Raw genomic sequence first — 13,099 nt, 5'->3', positions numbered from 1 at the left:
GGACATTGTCTATTTGGACTTAAGTAAAGCATTTGACACTCTCTCCCACACCGTTCTCCTGGAGAAACTGGCTGCTCATGGCCTGGATAGATGTATTCTTTGCTGGGTTGGAAACTGGCTGGTTGGCAGAGCCCAAAGAGTGGCTAAATGGTATGACAACTGGTTGGTGACCAGTCACTAGCGGTGTCCTTCAGGGCTCGGTGTTAGGGCCAGTATTGTTTAATATCCTCATTGATGATCTGGATGAGGGGATTGTGTGCGTTCTCAGTAAATTTGCAGACAACACCAAGTTGGATGGGAGTGTTGATCTGCTGAAGGATAGCAAGGCTCTGCAGAGAGATCTGGACAGGCTTGGTCAGTGGTTTGTGAGTGGCCAGTGGTATAAGGTTCAACCAGGCAAAGTGCTGGGTCCTGCATTTGGCCCACAGCAACTCAGTGCAATGCTCTGTGCTTGGGGAAGAGCGGCTGGAAAGCTGCTCATGGAAAAGGACCTGGGGGTGCTGATTGATGGAGCTGAACATGAGCCAGCTTGTGCCCAGGCAGGCAAGAAGGCCGATGACATCCTGGCCTGTACTAGTAATAGTGTGGCCAGCAGGGCCAGCGCAGTGATCATCCACATGCACTTGGCACTGGTGAGGCTGGACCTCAAATGCTGTGTTCATTTCTGGGCCCCTCACTACAAGAGAGACATTGAGGTGTTGGAGTGGGTCCAGAGAAAGGCAACGAAGCTGGTGAAGGGTCTGGAGCACAAGTCTGATGAGGAATGGCTGAGGGAACTGGGATTGTTTAGTCTGCAGAAGAGAAGGCTCAGGGGGGACCTTATTGCTCTCTACAACCTGAAAGGAGGTTGTAGTGAGGTGGGGGTTGGTTTCTTCTCCCAAGTAACAAGTGACAGGACAAGAGGAAATGGCCTCAAGCTGCACCAGGGGTGGTTTAGATTGAATATTAGGAAAAATTTCTTCACAGAGAGGGTGATCAGGCATTGGAACAGTGACAGTGATGGAATCACCGTCCCTGGAAGTGTTCAAAAACTGTGTTGATGGGTGATATGGTTTAGTGGTGGCCTTGGCAGTCCTGGAGTAATGGTTGGACTTGATGTTAAAGGTCTTTTCCAACCTAGTTGGTTCTATGATTCTATTCTATAATTCTATGATTCTATGTGCTGGTTACAAGGAGACTTTTGCTGAAGAACCTAAAATCTTTTTTTAGATGATCCTCAACCTAGAAGTGGACTGATGCACAGTTTTGTTTCAATATTTTGTAAAGCCTTTCTTACAGCTGCACTTAAAAACAGTGAAAGCACCCCATAATTTTTATGATGACAGGTTTCTCTTGGGGATAGGATTCTCCCAAAGGAGACAAAAGAGCAATACCTCATTATCTTCTCACTTCACAAAGAGATTTTCATTGAAAGATAAAACCCTAGTTGGCTTAGCAGAATAATAATGCCCTACAGAGCCTTACATCTGTAGGTTAACAATGGGCATTCAGGAAGGTCTTGGGCATTTTTGCCCCATGTTGTTAATTCATTGTAGTTCTTCTGAAATGAAACAAACTCACAACTGTAGAGCTGCCAGCCAGGTAATCTAATGTTTTACCAGTTTCAGAAATATTTATTGGCAGCAGGGTGCTCAGCAATGGCTGTAACTACACAGTATGCAGCTGAACACACTTCTAGTGCAATAGAACAATAGCTGACAACAATTAGGCTACCAAGGCCTTGAGAGTAGCAACTGTCTACCATGCTAACCGATATAGCATTGTTTCCTTGGAAACTAGCAGTCAGCAAATATATCTCTCTTACTGCTGGCATTCTACCTCATCTGAAAGTTCCTGAGGATGAGTGCCATCCTTTTGGTGTGAGTATATACAGCAGTTTGGGCACAGTGGCCACATGATTACAAATAGTAAACATAAATAACAACAGTGTTGCTGTCAATCAAGTGCACAGTCCATTATTTTTCTTTGGCAAAGGCAGAAAAATATTTAATTCTATAGACATTCTTAGGTCATATGAGGATATCTAAGCTTTTCTTTTTATAATCTCTTGTATCATATCACCTGCTCAGTATTCCTAGGTTGCTAAGTGTGGGTTATTCTAAAATTCCAGTCCAAACAGGTAAGGATCTCTTCAGGGCAGATCGTTCCAGAATCCACTGATCTGGAATCATGCTGTGATTAGGCTTTTCTTCCTTTTATATAGGACTATCTGGAATCTTAGTAATATAACCTGAATATTAGACACAGAACTCCCCTGGATGCTTGGAAGAGAACTAGCTTCTAGTGTTAAGTGAGCTGTTGCATATTATACAGGTTCGAAAGGGAAAAGCTGAAACTATAATGCTGTATTAGAAAGGTGAATGAGACTATCTAAAATGCTGATTTACATGGCTGTTCCTACTGCTGATTAGGGACACGGCTTTGTGTAGCACTGTCTTAAGACAAATACCAGACCTCAACAAATACCCACCCACGTGCTCTGCACTTGGTAAGATAATCCTTTTGTAATGCTTTCAAGGTGAAAATCAACTTTCACGTAGGTTGTGTTGTGTAGGAACAGCCAGGTTTATATAAAACCTCAAATTTCTAATGCTTACCACCAAATTATATTTACTAGATTACTTTGTGTCCTAAGTCGAAAATGGCAATTGCAGTGCTTTTTGGCACAGTGTGAAGCTAATAACTGTAATTAAGAAGAGCTTAACAAACATTTGTACATCCCACTTTCCTGGGAAGCCTATTCCAATACCTGATTACCCTCTCTGTGAAGAAAGTTTTCCTAATATTCAATATTAGTCTGACCTTCTCACAAAAGTAGATTTATTGGCTTATTTGTTCCTGCTTATTTATTTATTTACTTACTGTCTTTTTTCAGAGGTTATGGAGTGCCTTTCCCTCCCTTTAACTTGTATGGAGTGCGAGAAACTGCACATATTCTTTACATGAAGCAGTAGAAAAAGTAGGTAAGTAAAAAACCCTCATCTGTCTTCACTTCTTTGCATGGTTGCGTAGGATTAAATTCATGGATGATGGCTTGATTCTCTTCTGTCCTGAAACCAGCGGAAGTTTCAGCACTAGCTGGGAGCTGCTCCCAGCTGGCATCCCAGGTCATTTTTAATGCAGAGCATTAAATTAGAGCATAATGTTTCACAGTGTGGAAGGTTTGGCAGGTATTTTCTATGAAGGTTCCTGACATTGATACTCCTTTATACATCTGGTTTTAGATAAATACCGTAAAAGTCTGCAAAGGGGCAAAAGGAGCATGCTCCTCACAATGAGTGAGGGAAGGCATATTTGTGATATTTAACTGCAGCATGTCCAGAAAGCAATTCCCTAATCCTTATCCGTCCTCATTAAAAATATATAAGGAAATTTGGCTCCTCACTTCAGATGCTCTGCGTCTCACCTAAGCCTGTTATAGACCATATGTTCATAAGCTTCGCAACATGGGACACTCATGAGCAGTTTGATCCTGTCATGAAGCTGGAAGTGCTTGAAAAAAATCAAGTCCATGAGCAGGGCAACTTAGGCTAGTAGGGGAGATAAAAACATGTGTCATTTCATCCTGCCTGGCCTCATATCTTTTCTGAAAGAGAAGTTCAGTCCCTTACTCTTTGCTGCTATGTCTAACAACAATGTGTTGTTAGCACACTTGTGAATACCTGCCAGTCTCCATTTCTAAATCAAAAAAACACAGGTCTTTTGGAAGAATGTAAAGTGCTTGTGGACATACAACAGATGGAGGCTAAGAAACAAAGAAGCGAAGGATCAGATCTGTGGAGGTACTTCAATGATAAATATCTTCATAAATCTAACCCTACATTACTTTCCCAAGGTAATGTAGGAAGTTTATAGCAGAGAAAGAACTGAATTGTGATTTCCCAAGTCCTAAAGTGTCAACCAGTCACAGAATTTTAATGATTTTTAAATGATCCTTAGATAGACTAGATTCAAACTCCTGACCTGAAAGTGAAAAGTTCTTCGTCCATTACCATAGGGTTATCTCATTATTAGTCTCCTGAGCCATCTAGTATCTACAAAACTATTTAGGAAAAGCAAATTATCTGTGCATACTGCTGTACAATAAAAGCCTTCTCATCTGCACCTACAAAATTGTATAGTAAAGTCTATGTACTGTAACTCGGTAGGGAGAAGATTCTCTTGACCAACATATTTCCTATTGCAGATGATACAAGAAAGCTTTCTGTCCTGGGCTCAGCTATAGCAGCCATTTTTTTCCTTCTTAGTAGCTGGTGCAGTGCTGTGTTTTTTAACTTTCAGCCTGGGAACAACGCTGATAACACTGATGTTTTTAGTTGTTGCTAAGTAATGTTTATTCCAACCAAGGACTTTCTCAGTCGCATGCTTTGCCAGGGAGGAGGGGAAGCTGGGAGGAAGCAGAGACAGGACACCTGACCCAAACTAGCCAAAGGGGTATTCCATACCACAGCACGTCATGCCCAGTATATAAACTGGGGGGAGTTACCCGGAAGGCCCAGATCACTGCTCGGGTTGGGCTGGGTATCGGTCGGCGGGTGGTGAGCAATTGTATCCTCTCCCCTTGTTGTTTCACTAATCATTATTATCATTGGTGGTAGCAGTAGTGGTTTTGTATTATACCTTAGTTGCGGGACTGCTCTTATCTCAACCCGTGGGAGTTACGTTCTTCCAATTCTCCTCCCCATCCCTCCGGGAGTGGGGGAAGGAAGGGGGGGAGTGAGCGAGCGGCTGTGTGGTTCTGAGTTACCGGCTGGGCTCAAACCACGACAGTTCTTTTTGGCGCCCAGCGTGGGGCACGAAAGGTTGAGATAATGACAGATCTGACCAGAGTGTGTTTAATCATATTTGTGATAAGCATTCATTGTTACTACTCGTCACAATGGCGATTATTTGGCTCTCAGACTTGTCGCGCTTGATCTCAGAGTTTCAGCATGTTGTACCTTACTTACAGCCACTATTTGCTGTTTTAGTGTTTATCGGCTGGGGGGCCTGGGCTAAGGTTCTTGTTTCACTGTACTTCATGGTAATGACTTGTAATACAATAGACTCATTGATCATGAAACTGGTCTGGTTTGTGCTTCCAGCGTGGCCATCACCACCCATTATATACTTTGGGAGGTATATAATGAAATATTTTAGCAATTGCATATCTTCTTTTTTCTCCTCGGGGGGTAAACTTATGAAGGAAGCATTCCCTTACACCCCCCGTTCTCCCACCAGCCTATTTGCAACAGCAGTTGAGAGTTCTGAAGGTTTTAGATGGCCTTTGAATACCCTTGAAACCTGCCTGCTGATTGTGCTGGAGATCAGCATGTTGGCAAACATACGGAGTGTGTTTTACCCACGGCCATCCCGTCGTAGGAACATCCTATTTCGTTTAATCTCAAAAATACAGCAGTATCAGGTTCGAATCTGGTCTAGAATTAGACGTCGATATAGGAGGACCAGCAAGAGATTTTCCCTGAGGTTGGACAGTTATGAGTGGCAGGGTGTGGGGGATAGTATGGGCAAGTATCTAGGCCAGTGGGCCCCTCCAGTGCTTTGGAACTTCACCCCTGAACAACTGCAACATCCGGAAAAACTAGTAAAACACTTAAACGAGGTGTGCTGTCGTCCTGGTTTTACCAGACAGGGACAAATCATGGCAACGTGCTGGGGCTTGGCCTACGCCTACAGAGCCCTGCTCAACACTATCCAGCACGTTCAAAGGGAAAAAAATGTCTCTGGATCTGATGGCAAAGCAACAGACAACGCAGCTATGCCAACTACAAGCACAGCAGCTACTCAGACCCTGACCACAACAGACAACACAGCTACTCCAAGTACAGCAGCTACATCAACCCCAGTGACAAGCACAACAGCTACTCAAACCCTGACGACAACAGACAACACAGCTACTCCAAGTACAGCAGCTACACCAACCCCAGTGACAAACACAACAGCTACTCAAACCCCGACAGCAACAATGTGGCTACTCCAAGCACCACAGCCACACCAACCCCAGTGACAAGCACAGTAACTACTCAAACCCCGACAGCAACAGACAATGCAGCTGTTGGTGTTACTCAACTCCCAAGCACAACAGCTGCACCAACCCCAGCAATAGACATTGCAACCACTCCAATCCTAGTGGCAGACACTGCAGCCACTCCAACCACAGTGACAAACACTGCAGCTAAACCAAATGGCCAGTTTGTGGCAATGTCTGTTGCCCCTGTAAGCAAAAGCAGATGAGAGGCACAAAGAGCAACCCGCTAAACGAAGAAAGATGAACACCAAATGCCATTACTACATGGAACAGCATCTGAACAAGAGTTACTACTACGTGGGTCAGAGGAAGAGGAAGAAGAAGAAGAGGTCACTTCTCGACCCCGAACCTCAACCGAACTGCAGAATATGTGAAAAGATTTCAGCCGTCTTCCAGGGGAGCACATTGTCACCTGGTTGCTCCGATGCTGGGACAATGGGGCCGACGGTCACGAACTAGAAGGCAGGGAAGCCAAGCAGCTGGGATCACTTGCTAGGGAAGGAGGAATTGACAAAGCGATTGCAAGAGAGAAGCGAGCCCTCAGCCTTTGGAGGCGGCTCCTGGCAGCTGTGAAGGAAAGGTTTCCCTACAAAGACGATATTACGAGTCGCTCAGCCAACTGGACCACGATAGAGAAAGGCATCCAGTTCCTGAGGGAATCAGCCATTATAGAGATGATCTATCGTAGGCCGGATGCCAGGAACACATCCGTAGATCCAGATGAAGTCGAATGTACCCGACCCATGTGGCGGAAACTTACACGGAGTTCGCCATCATCATATGCCCACACATTGGCATCAGTGACCTGGAATGATGGAATATCACCAACAGTGGATTACCTGATTCGTCAACTCCGAGAGTTCGAAGACAATCTCACCCCTTCCATCGTTTCAGCTGTGGAAAAACTGTCCCAGGAGTTCAAACAATTGAGAGATGATTTATCCAATCTATCCAGCTCCCCACGCGTACCAACCCATGTCTCAGCTATTAACAGAAGGCGCCCTACTGCTCGAGAAAGAAAATATAGGAGGTACACGCCACGGGCCACCCTATGGTTTTACCTGCGGGATCACGGAGAAGACATGAGAAAGTGGGATGGAAAACCTACCTCAGTTCTGGAGCAACGGGTGCATGAACTGAAGAGGAGAACAGTGGTCAAGGATGATCCTCCCAGGAAAGCTGCTGCTCCAGTCTCTGGTGAGCAGTTTCCCAGATGGAGTGAAAGAGCTGATTTTACTGCAGCTCCTGTGATAAGGAATACTAATCCTTTTCTACAAGACAGAAGTGGAGAATTTTATGATCACTATTAGAGGGGCCCTGCCTCCAGCCAGGTGGAGGAGAGGGATAATTGGGTTTACTGGACTGTGTGATCAGATGGCCTGGCACATCAGTCCCACAGAAGTATAAGGCTCTAGTAGATACCGGTGCACAGTGTACTCTGATGCCATCAAGGTATCAAGGGGTGAAACCCATTTATATTTCTGGAGTGACAGGAGGATCCCAAGCGTTAACTATACTGGAAGCTGAAATCAGCCTGACTGGGAGGAGGTGGCAAAAGCACCCCATTGTGACTGGTCCAGGGTCTCCATGCATCCTTGGCATAGACTATCTCAGGAGAGGGTACTTCAAAGACCCAAAAGGGTATAGATGGGCTTTTGGTATCGCTGCCTTGGAGACAGAGGAAATTAAGCAGCTGTCCACCTTGCCCGGTCTCTCAGAGGATCCTTCTGTTGTGGGGTTGCTGAAGGTCAAAGAACAACAAGTGCCAATTGCGACCACAACAGTGCACCGGCGGCAATATCGCACCAACCGAGACTCCTTGATTCCCATCCATAAGCTGATCCGTAGACTGGAGAGCCAAGGAGTGATGAGCAGGACCCGCTCACCCTTTAATAGCCCCACATGGCCAGTGCAAAAGTCTAATGGAGAGTGGAGACTAACAGTAGACTATCGTGGCCTGAACGAAGTCACACCACTATTGAGTGCTGCTGTACCGGACATGCTAGAACTTCAATATGAACTGGAGTCAAAAGCAGCCAAGTGGTATGCCACAACTGACATTGCCAATGCATTTTTCTCAATCCCTTTGGCAGCAGGATGCAGGCCACAGTTTGCTTTCACTTGGAGGGGCGTCCAGTACACTTGGAACCGACTGCCCCAGCGGTGGAAACACAGCCCTACCATCTGCCATGGATTGATCCAGACTGCACTGGAACAGGGGCAAGCTCCAGAACACCTGCACTACATTGATGACATCATCGCGTGGGGTGATACAGCAGAAGTTGTTTTTGAGAAAGGGAGGAAGATAATCCAAATCCTGCTGAAGGCTGGTTTTGCCATAAAACGGAATAAGGTCAAGGGACCTGCACAGGAGATTCAATTTTTGGGAATAAAATGGCAAGATGGACGCCGGCAGATCCCCACAGACGTGATCAACAAGATAACAGCAATGTCTCCACCAACTAACAAGAAAGAAACACAAGCTTTCTTAGGTGTTGTGGGGTTCTGGAGAATGCACATCCCAAATTACAGTCTGATTGTAAGCCCTCTCTACCACGTGACCTGGAAGAAGAATGATTTCAAATGGGGCCCTGAGCAACAACGAGCCTTTGAACAAATTAAACGACAATAGTTCATGCAGTAGCCCTTGGCGCATTCTGGGCTGGGCCAGATGTGAAAAATGTGCTCTATACCGCAGCCGGGGAAAATGGTCCTACCTGGAGCCTCTGGCAGAAAGCTCCAGGGGAGACTCGAGGTCGACCCCTCGGCTTTTGGAGTCGGGGATATAAAGGATCCGTGGCCAGCTATACTCCCACTGAAAAAGAGATACTGGCAGCCTATGAAGGGGTTCGAGCTGCTTCAGAAGTGATTGGCACTGAAGCGCAGCTCCTCCTGGCACCCCAGTTGCCTGTGCTGGGCTGGATGTTCGAAGGCAGGGTCTCCTCTACACATCATGCAACTGATGCTACATGGAGTAAGTGGGCTGCCCTAATTACACAACGAGCTCGAATAGGAAATCCCAGTCGTCTAGGAATTCTAGAAGTCATCATGGACTGGCCAGAGGGCAAAGATTTTGGGATGTCACCAGAAGAGGAGGTGACGTGTGCTGAAGAGGCCCCACCATGTAATGAACTGTCAGAGAGTGAAAAGCAATATGCCTTGTTTACTGATGGGTCCTGCCGTATTGTGGGAAAGCATCGGAGATGGAAGGCAGCTGTGTGGAGTCCCCTGCGACAAGTTGCAGAAACTGCTGAAGGAGAGGGTGAATCGAGTCAGTTTGCAGAGGTGAAAGCCATCCAGCTGGCCTTGGACATTGCTGAACGAGAAAAATGGCCGGTACTTTATCTCTCTGCTGACTCACGGATGGTGGCAAATGCCCTGTGGGGGTGGTTGCAGCAATGGAAGCAGAGCAACTGGCAACGCAGAAGTAAACCCATCTGGGCTGCTGCATTGTGGCAAGATATCGCTGCTCGGGTGCAGAACCTGGTGGTGAAGGTACGCCACGTAGATGCACATGTACCCAAGAGTCAGGCCACTGAGGAACACCAGAACAACCAGCAAGTGGATAAAGCTGCTAAGATTAAAGTAGCTCAGATGGACTTGGACTGGCAACATAAGGGTGAATTATTTTTAGCCTGATGGGCCCATGACACCTCAGGCCATCAAGGCAGAGATGGAACATATAGATGGGCTCATGATCGAGGGGTGGTCTTAACGATGGACACGATTGCCCAGGTTATTCACGAATGTGAAACATGTGCTGCAATTAAGCAATCCAAGCAGTTAAAGCCTCTCTGGTATGGAGGACGATGGCTGACGTACAAGTATGGGGAGGCCTGGCAGATTGACTATATCACACTCCCACCAACTCGCCAAGGCAAGCGCTATGTGCTTACCATGGTGGAAGCAACCTCCGGCTGGCTGGAAACATACGCTGTGCCCCACGCCACTGCCCGGAACGCTATCCTGGGCCTTGAGAAACAAGTCTTGTGGTGACACGGTACCCCAGAGAGAATTGAGTCAGACAATGGGACTCATTTCCGGAACAACCTCATAGACACTTGGGCCAAAGAGCAAGGTATTGAGTGGGTATATCACATCCCCTACCATGCACCAGCCTTTGGGAAAATTGAACGGTACAATGGGCTGTTAAAAACTACACTGAGAGCAATGGGTGGTGGGACTTTCAAACACTGGGACACACATTTGCCAAAAGCCACCTGGTTGGTCAACACTAGGGAATCTCCCAACAGGGCTGGCCCAGCCAAATCAGAACTTTTACGTACTGTAGAGGGGGCTAAAGTTCCTGTGGTGCACATAAAGAATTTGTTGGGGAAGACAGTCTGGGTTATTCCTGCTTCAGGTAAAGGCAAACCCACTCGTGGGGTTGCTTTTGCTCAGGGACCTGCATATACTTGGTGAGTAATGCGGGAAGATGGGAAAGTCCGATGTGTATCTTAAGGGGATTTGATTTTGGGGGAAAACAGCCAATGAACTCAATTGTACGCTGTTGCCTGCTCTGTAACACTTTTATAGCCCACCAGCTAGATATCTTCAGGTCGCCAGCAACTGACCCTGACTTCCCTCCGATCATCACCTCAACAAAGAATGAATTTTGAGGAAAACAGACGAGCTCAGCAGTGACCAGACGAGTTTGGCGGTATCATCAGCAGGCAACAACCCTACACTACATACCGTCCCTCCTGCCCTGAAAGACTATTACAAGAGATGGAGCCTGACATCATGGACTGGCTGAGTTCAGCAATTTTACAGGGATTGATCCATGGACTAGGGAATGATATCTTTCTCTGTGTGTGGGTGTGAGTGTATATATATGTGTATATATGGGACAGGGGCGATGGTGTGTTGAGAGGTGTGGGATCTGAGCATGACATGAATGGTATGGAATAAGGGGTGGATACTGTCCCAGGTTCAGCTATAGCAGTCATTTTTCTCCTTCTTAGTAGCTGGTGCAGTGCTGTGTTTTTTAACTTTCAGCCTGGGAACAACGCTGATAACACCGATGTTTTTAGCCTGTTGCTAAGTCATGTTTATTCCGACCAAGGACTTTCTCAGTCTAATGCTTTGCCAGGGAGGAGGGGAAGCCGGGAGGAAGCAGAGACAGGACACCTGACCCAAACTAGCCAAAGGGGTATTCCATACCACAGCACGTCATGCCCAGTATATAAACTGGGGGGAGTTACCCGGAAGGCCCAGATCGCTGCTCGGGTTGGGCTGGGTATCGGTCGGCAGGTGGTGAGCAATTGTATCCTCTCCCCTTGTTATTTCACTAATCATTATTATCATTGGTGGTAGCAGTAGTGGTTTTGTATTATACCTTAGTTGCGGGACTGTTCTTATCTCAGCCTGTGGGAATTACATTCTTTCAATTCTCCTCCCCATCCCTCTGGGAGTGGGGGGAGGAAGGAGGGGGGAGTGAGCGAGCGGCTGTGTGGTTCTGAGCTACCGGCTGGGCTCAAAGCACGACAACCAGGAATCTCCGTTTAATTTGCAAAGGGTCTTTGCCTACATCTGAGCAAGGATGGTGCAAAATACCTGGTTTCCGTTATTTTCCCAAGGTGATTGGTTATGACTGCTTTTGAGCTGCCTTGAACTGTTTGGGGCTGTAATTTGAACCCAGGAGAGGTTAAGTATTTCCTAAAAATGCTGTGACAACTAAGTACTCATGGAGACAGCTGAAAATTCCAAGTGTTTTCTCAAATATTTACCTGTTGACAGAAAAGATGCACACAAGGCATTAAACACAGGTTCGGCCATCACATCAGAATAAACTACCTCTCAGACACTTCTAGGTGAAAGGCAAATATTTTCTGTAACAATAGATCTTTTGAGTTGCTTGAAATGTCCAAACTGTGACACTTGTGTCACTTTAGAAGGGAGAGCTACCCTGCAGGAAGACATGGATAGGCTGGAAGGGTGTCCTAACAAGAACCTTATGAAGTTCAGCAAAAACAAATGTAAGGTCTTGCACCTAGGAGAACACAATTCAGGAGTGCAACACAGGCTGGGATCTACCCGGCTGGGCAGCAGCTCTGTGGAAAAGGACTTGGGGGTCTGAGTGGCCACAAGCTAAATATGAGTGAGCAGTGTGCTACTGTGGCAAAGAAAGCCAACAGGATGCTGTGTTTCATCAACAAGGACATCAACAGCAGAGATAAAGATGTCATTACCCCACTCTACTCAGTGCTTGTCAGGCCACACCTGGAATACTGTGCCTAGTTTTCATCCCCTCTACACAAAAAGATGTAGACAGGCTGGAGAGGGGCCAGAGAAGGGCCACAAACATGATCAAAGGACTGGGAAGCCTGTAGTATGAAGAAAGGCTGATAGAACTGATTTTGCTCAGCCTGGAGAAAGGAAGGCTCAGGGGAGGCCTTATCACCATATTCCAGTATTTAAAGGGTGGCTACAAAGAAGATGGAGACTCCCTTTTTACAAGGAGTCACATGGAAAAGTTAAGGAGTAGTGAGCACAGGTTACTCCTGGGAAGATTCCAAATGGACACAAGAGGGAAATTTTTCATTGTGAGAACAATCAACCATTAGAATAATCTCCCCAGGGAAGTGATGGTCTCCCTGGTGTTGGACACTTAAAGTTCAGCTGGACAGAGTGCTGGGACATCTAGTCCAGGCCATGCTTTGCCTAGAATGGTTGGACTAGATGATCTCTGAGGTCCCTTTCAACCTGGTATTTTATGCTTTTATGAAGTTTTATTCAGGTCAAAATCCAATCAATTTTAGCCAGAGGTTTTGTACATGTTAATTATACAGGATTAGACTCCCTATTATTTACTTTTTTTACCAGCCTGTGTAGTAAAAAGAACATTTTTATTAGCACTTTTCAAGATCTATAATGTATTCTTGTTCTGTGTTTGCAGTATGAAGCAGAATGTAATAGGATCTCATGCTTGGAATAAAAACTATTCTAGACTTGTCATAACTATTATAGTGTAAAATAAAATTATTACAAACAACTGCTAATCCTGTTGGCCTTTGATTACAGTCAAGTATTTTATAATATTACAATCTGGCTGTGCTTTGAATAAGTCAG

This window comes from Strigops habroptila, chromosome Z (genome assembly GCF_004027225.2).
Source record: "Strigops habroptila isolate Jane chromosome Z, bStrHab1.2.pri, whole genome shotgun sequence".
In the NCBI taxonomy this organism is placed as follows: domain Eukaryota; kingdom Metazoa; phylum Chordata; class Aves; order Psittaciformes; family Psittacidae; genus Strigops; species Strigops habroptila.
Note: the sequence above shows the minus strand (reverse complement) of the source record.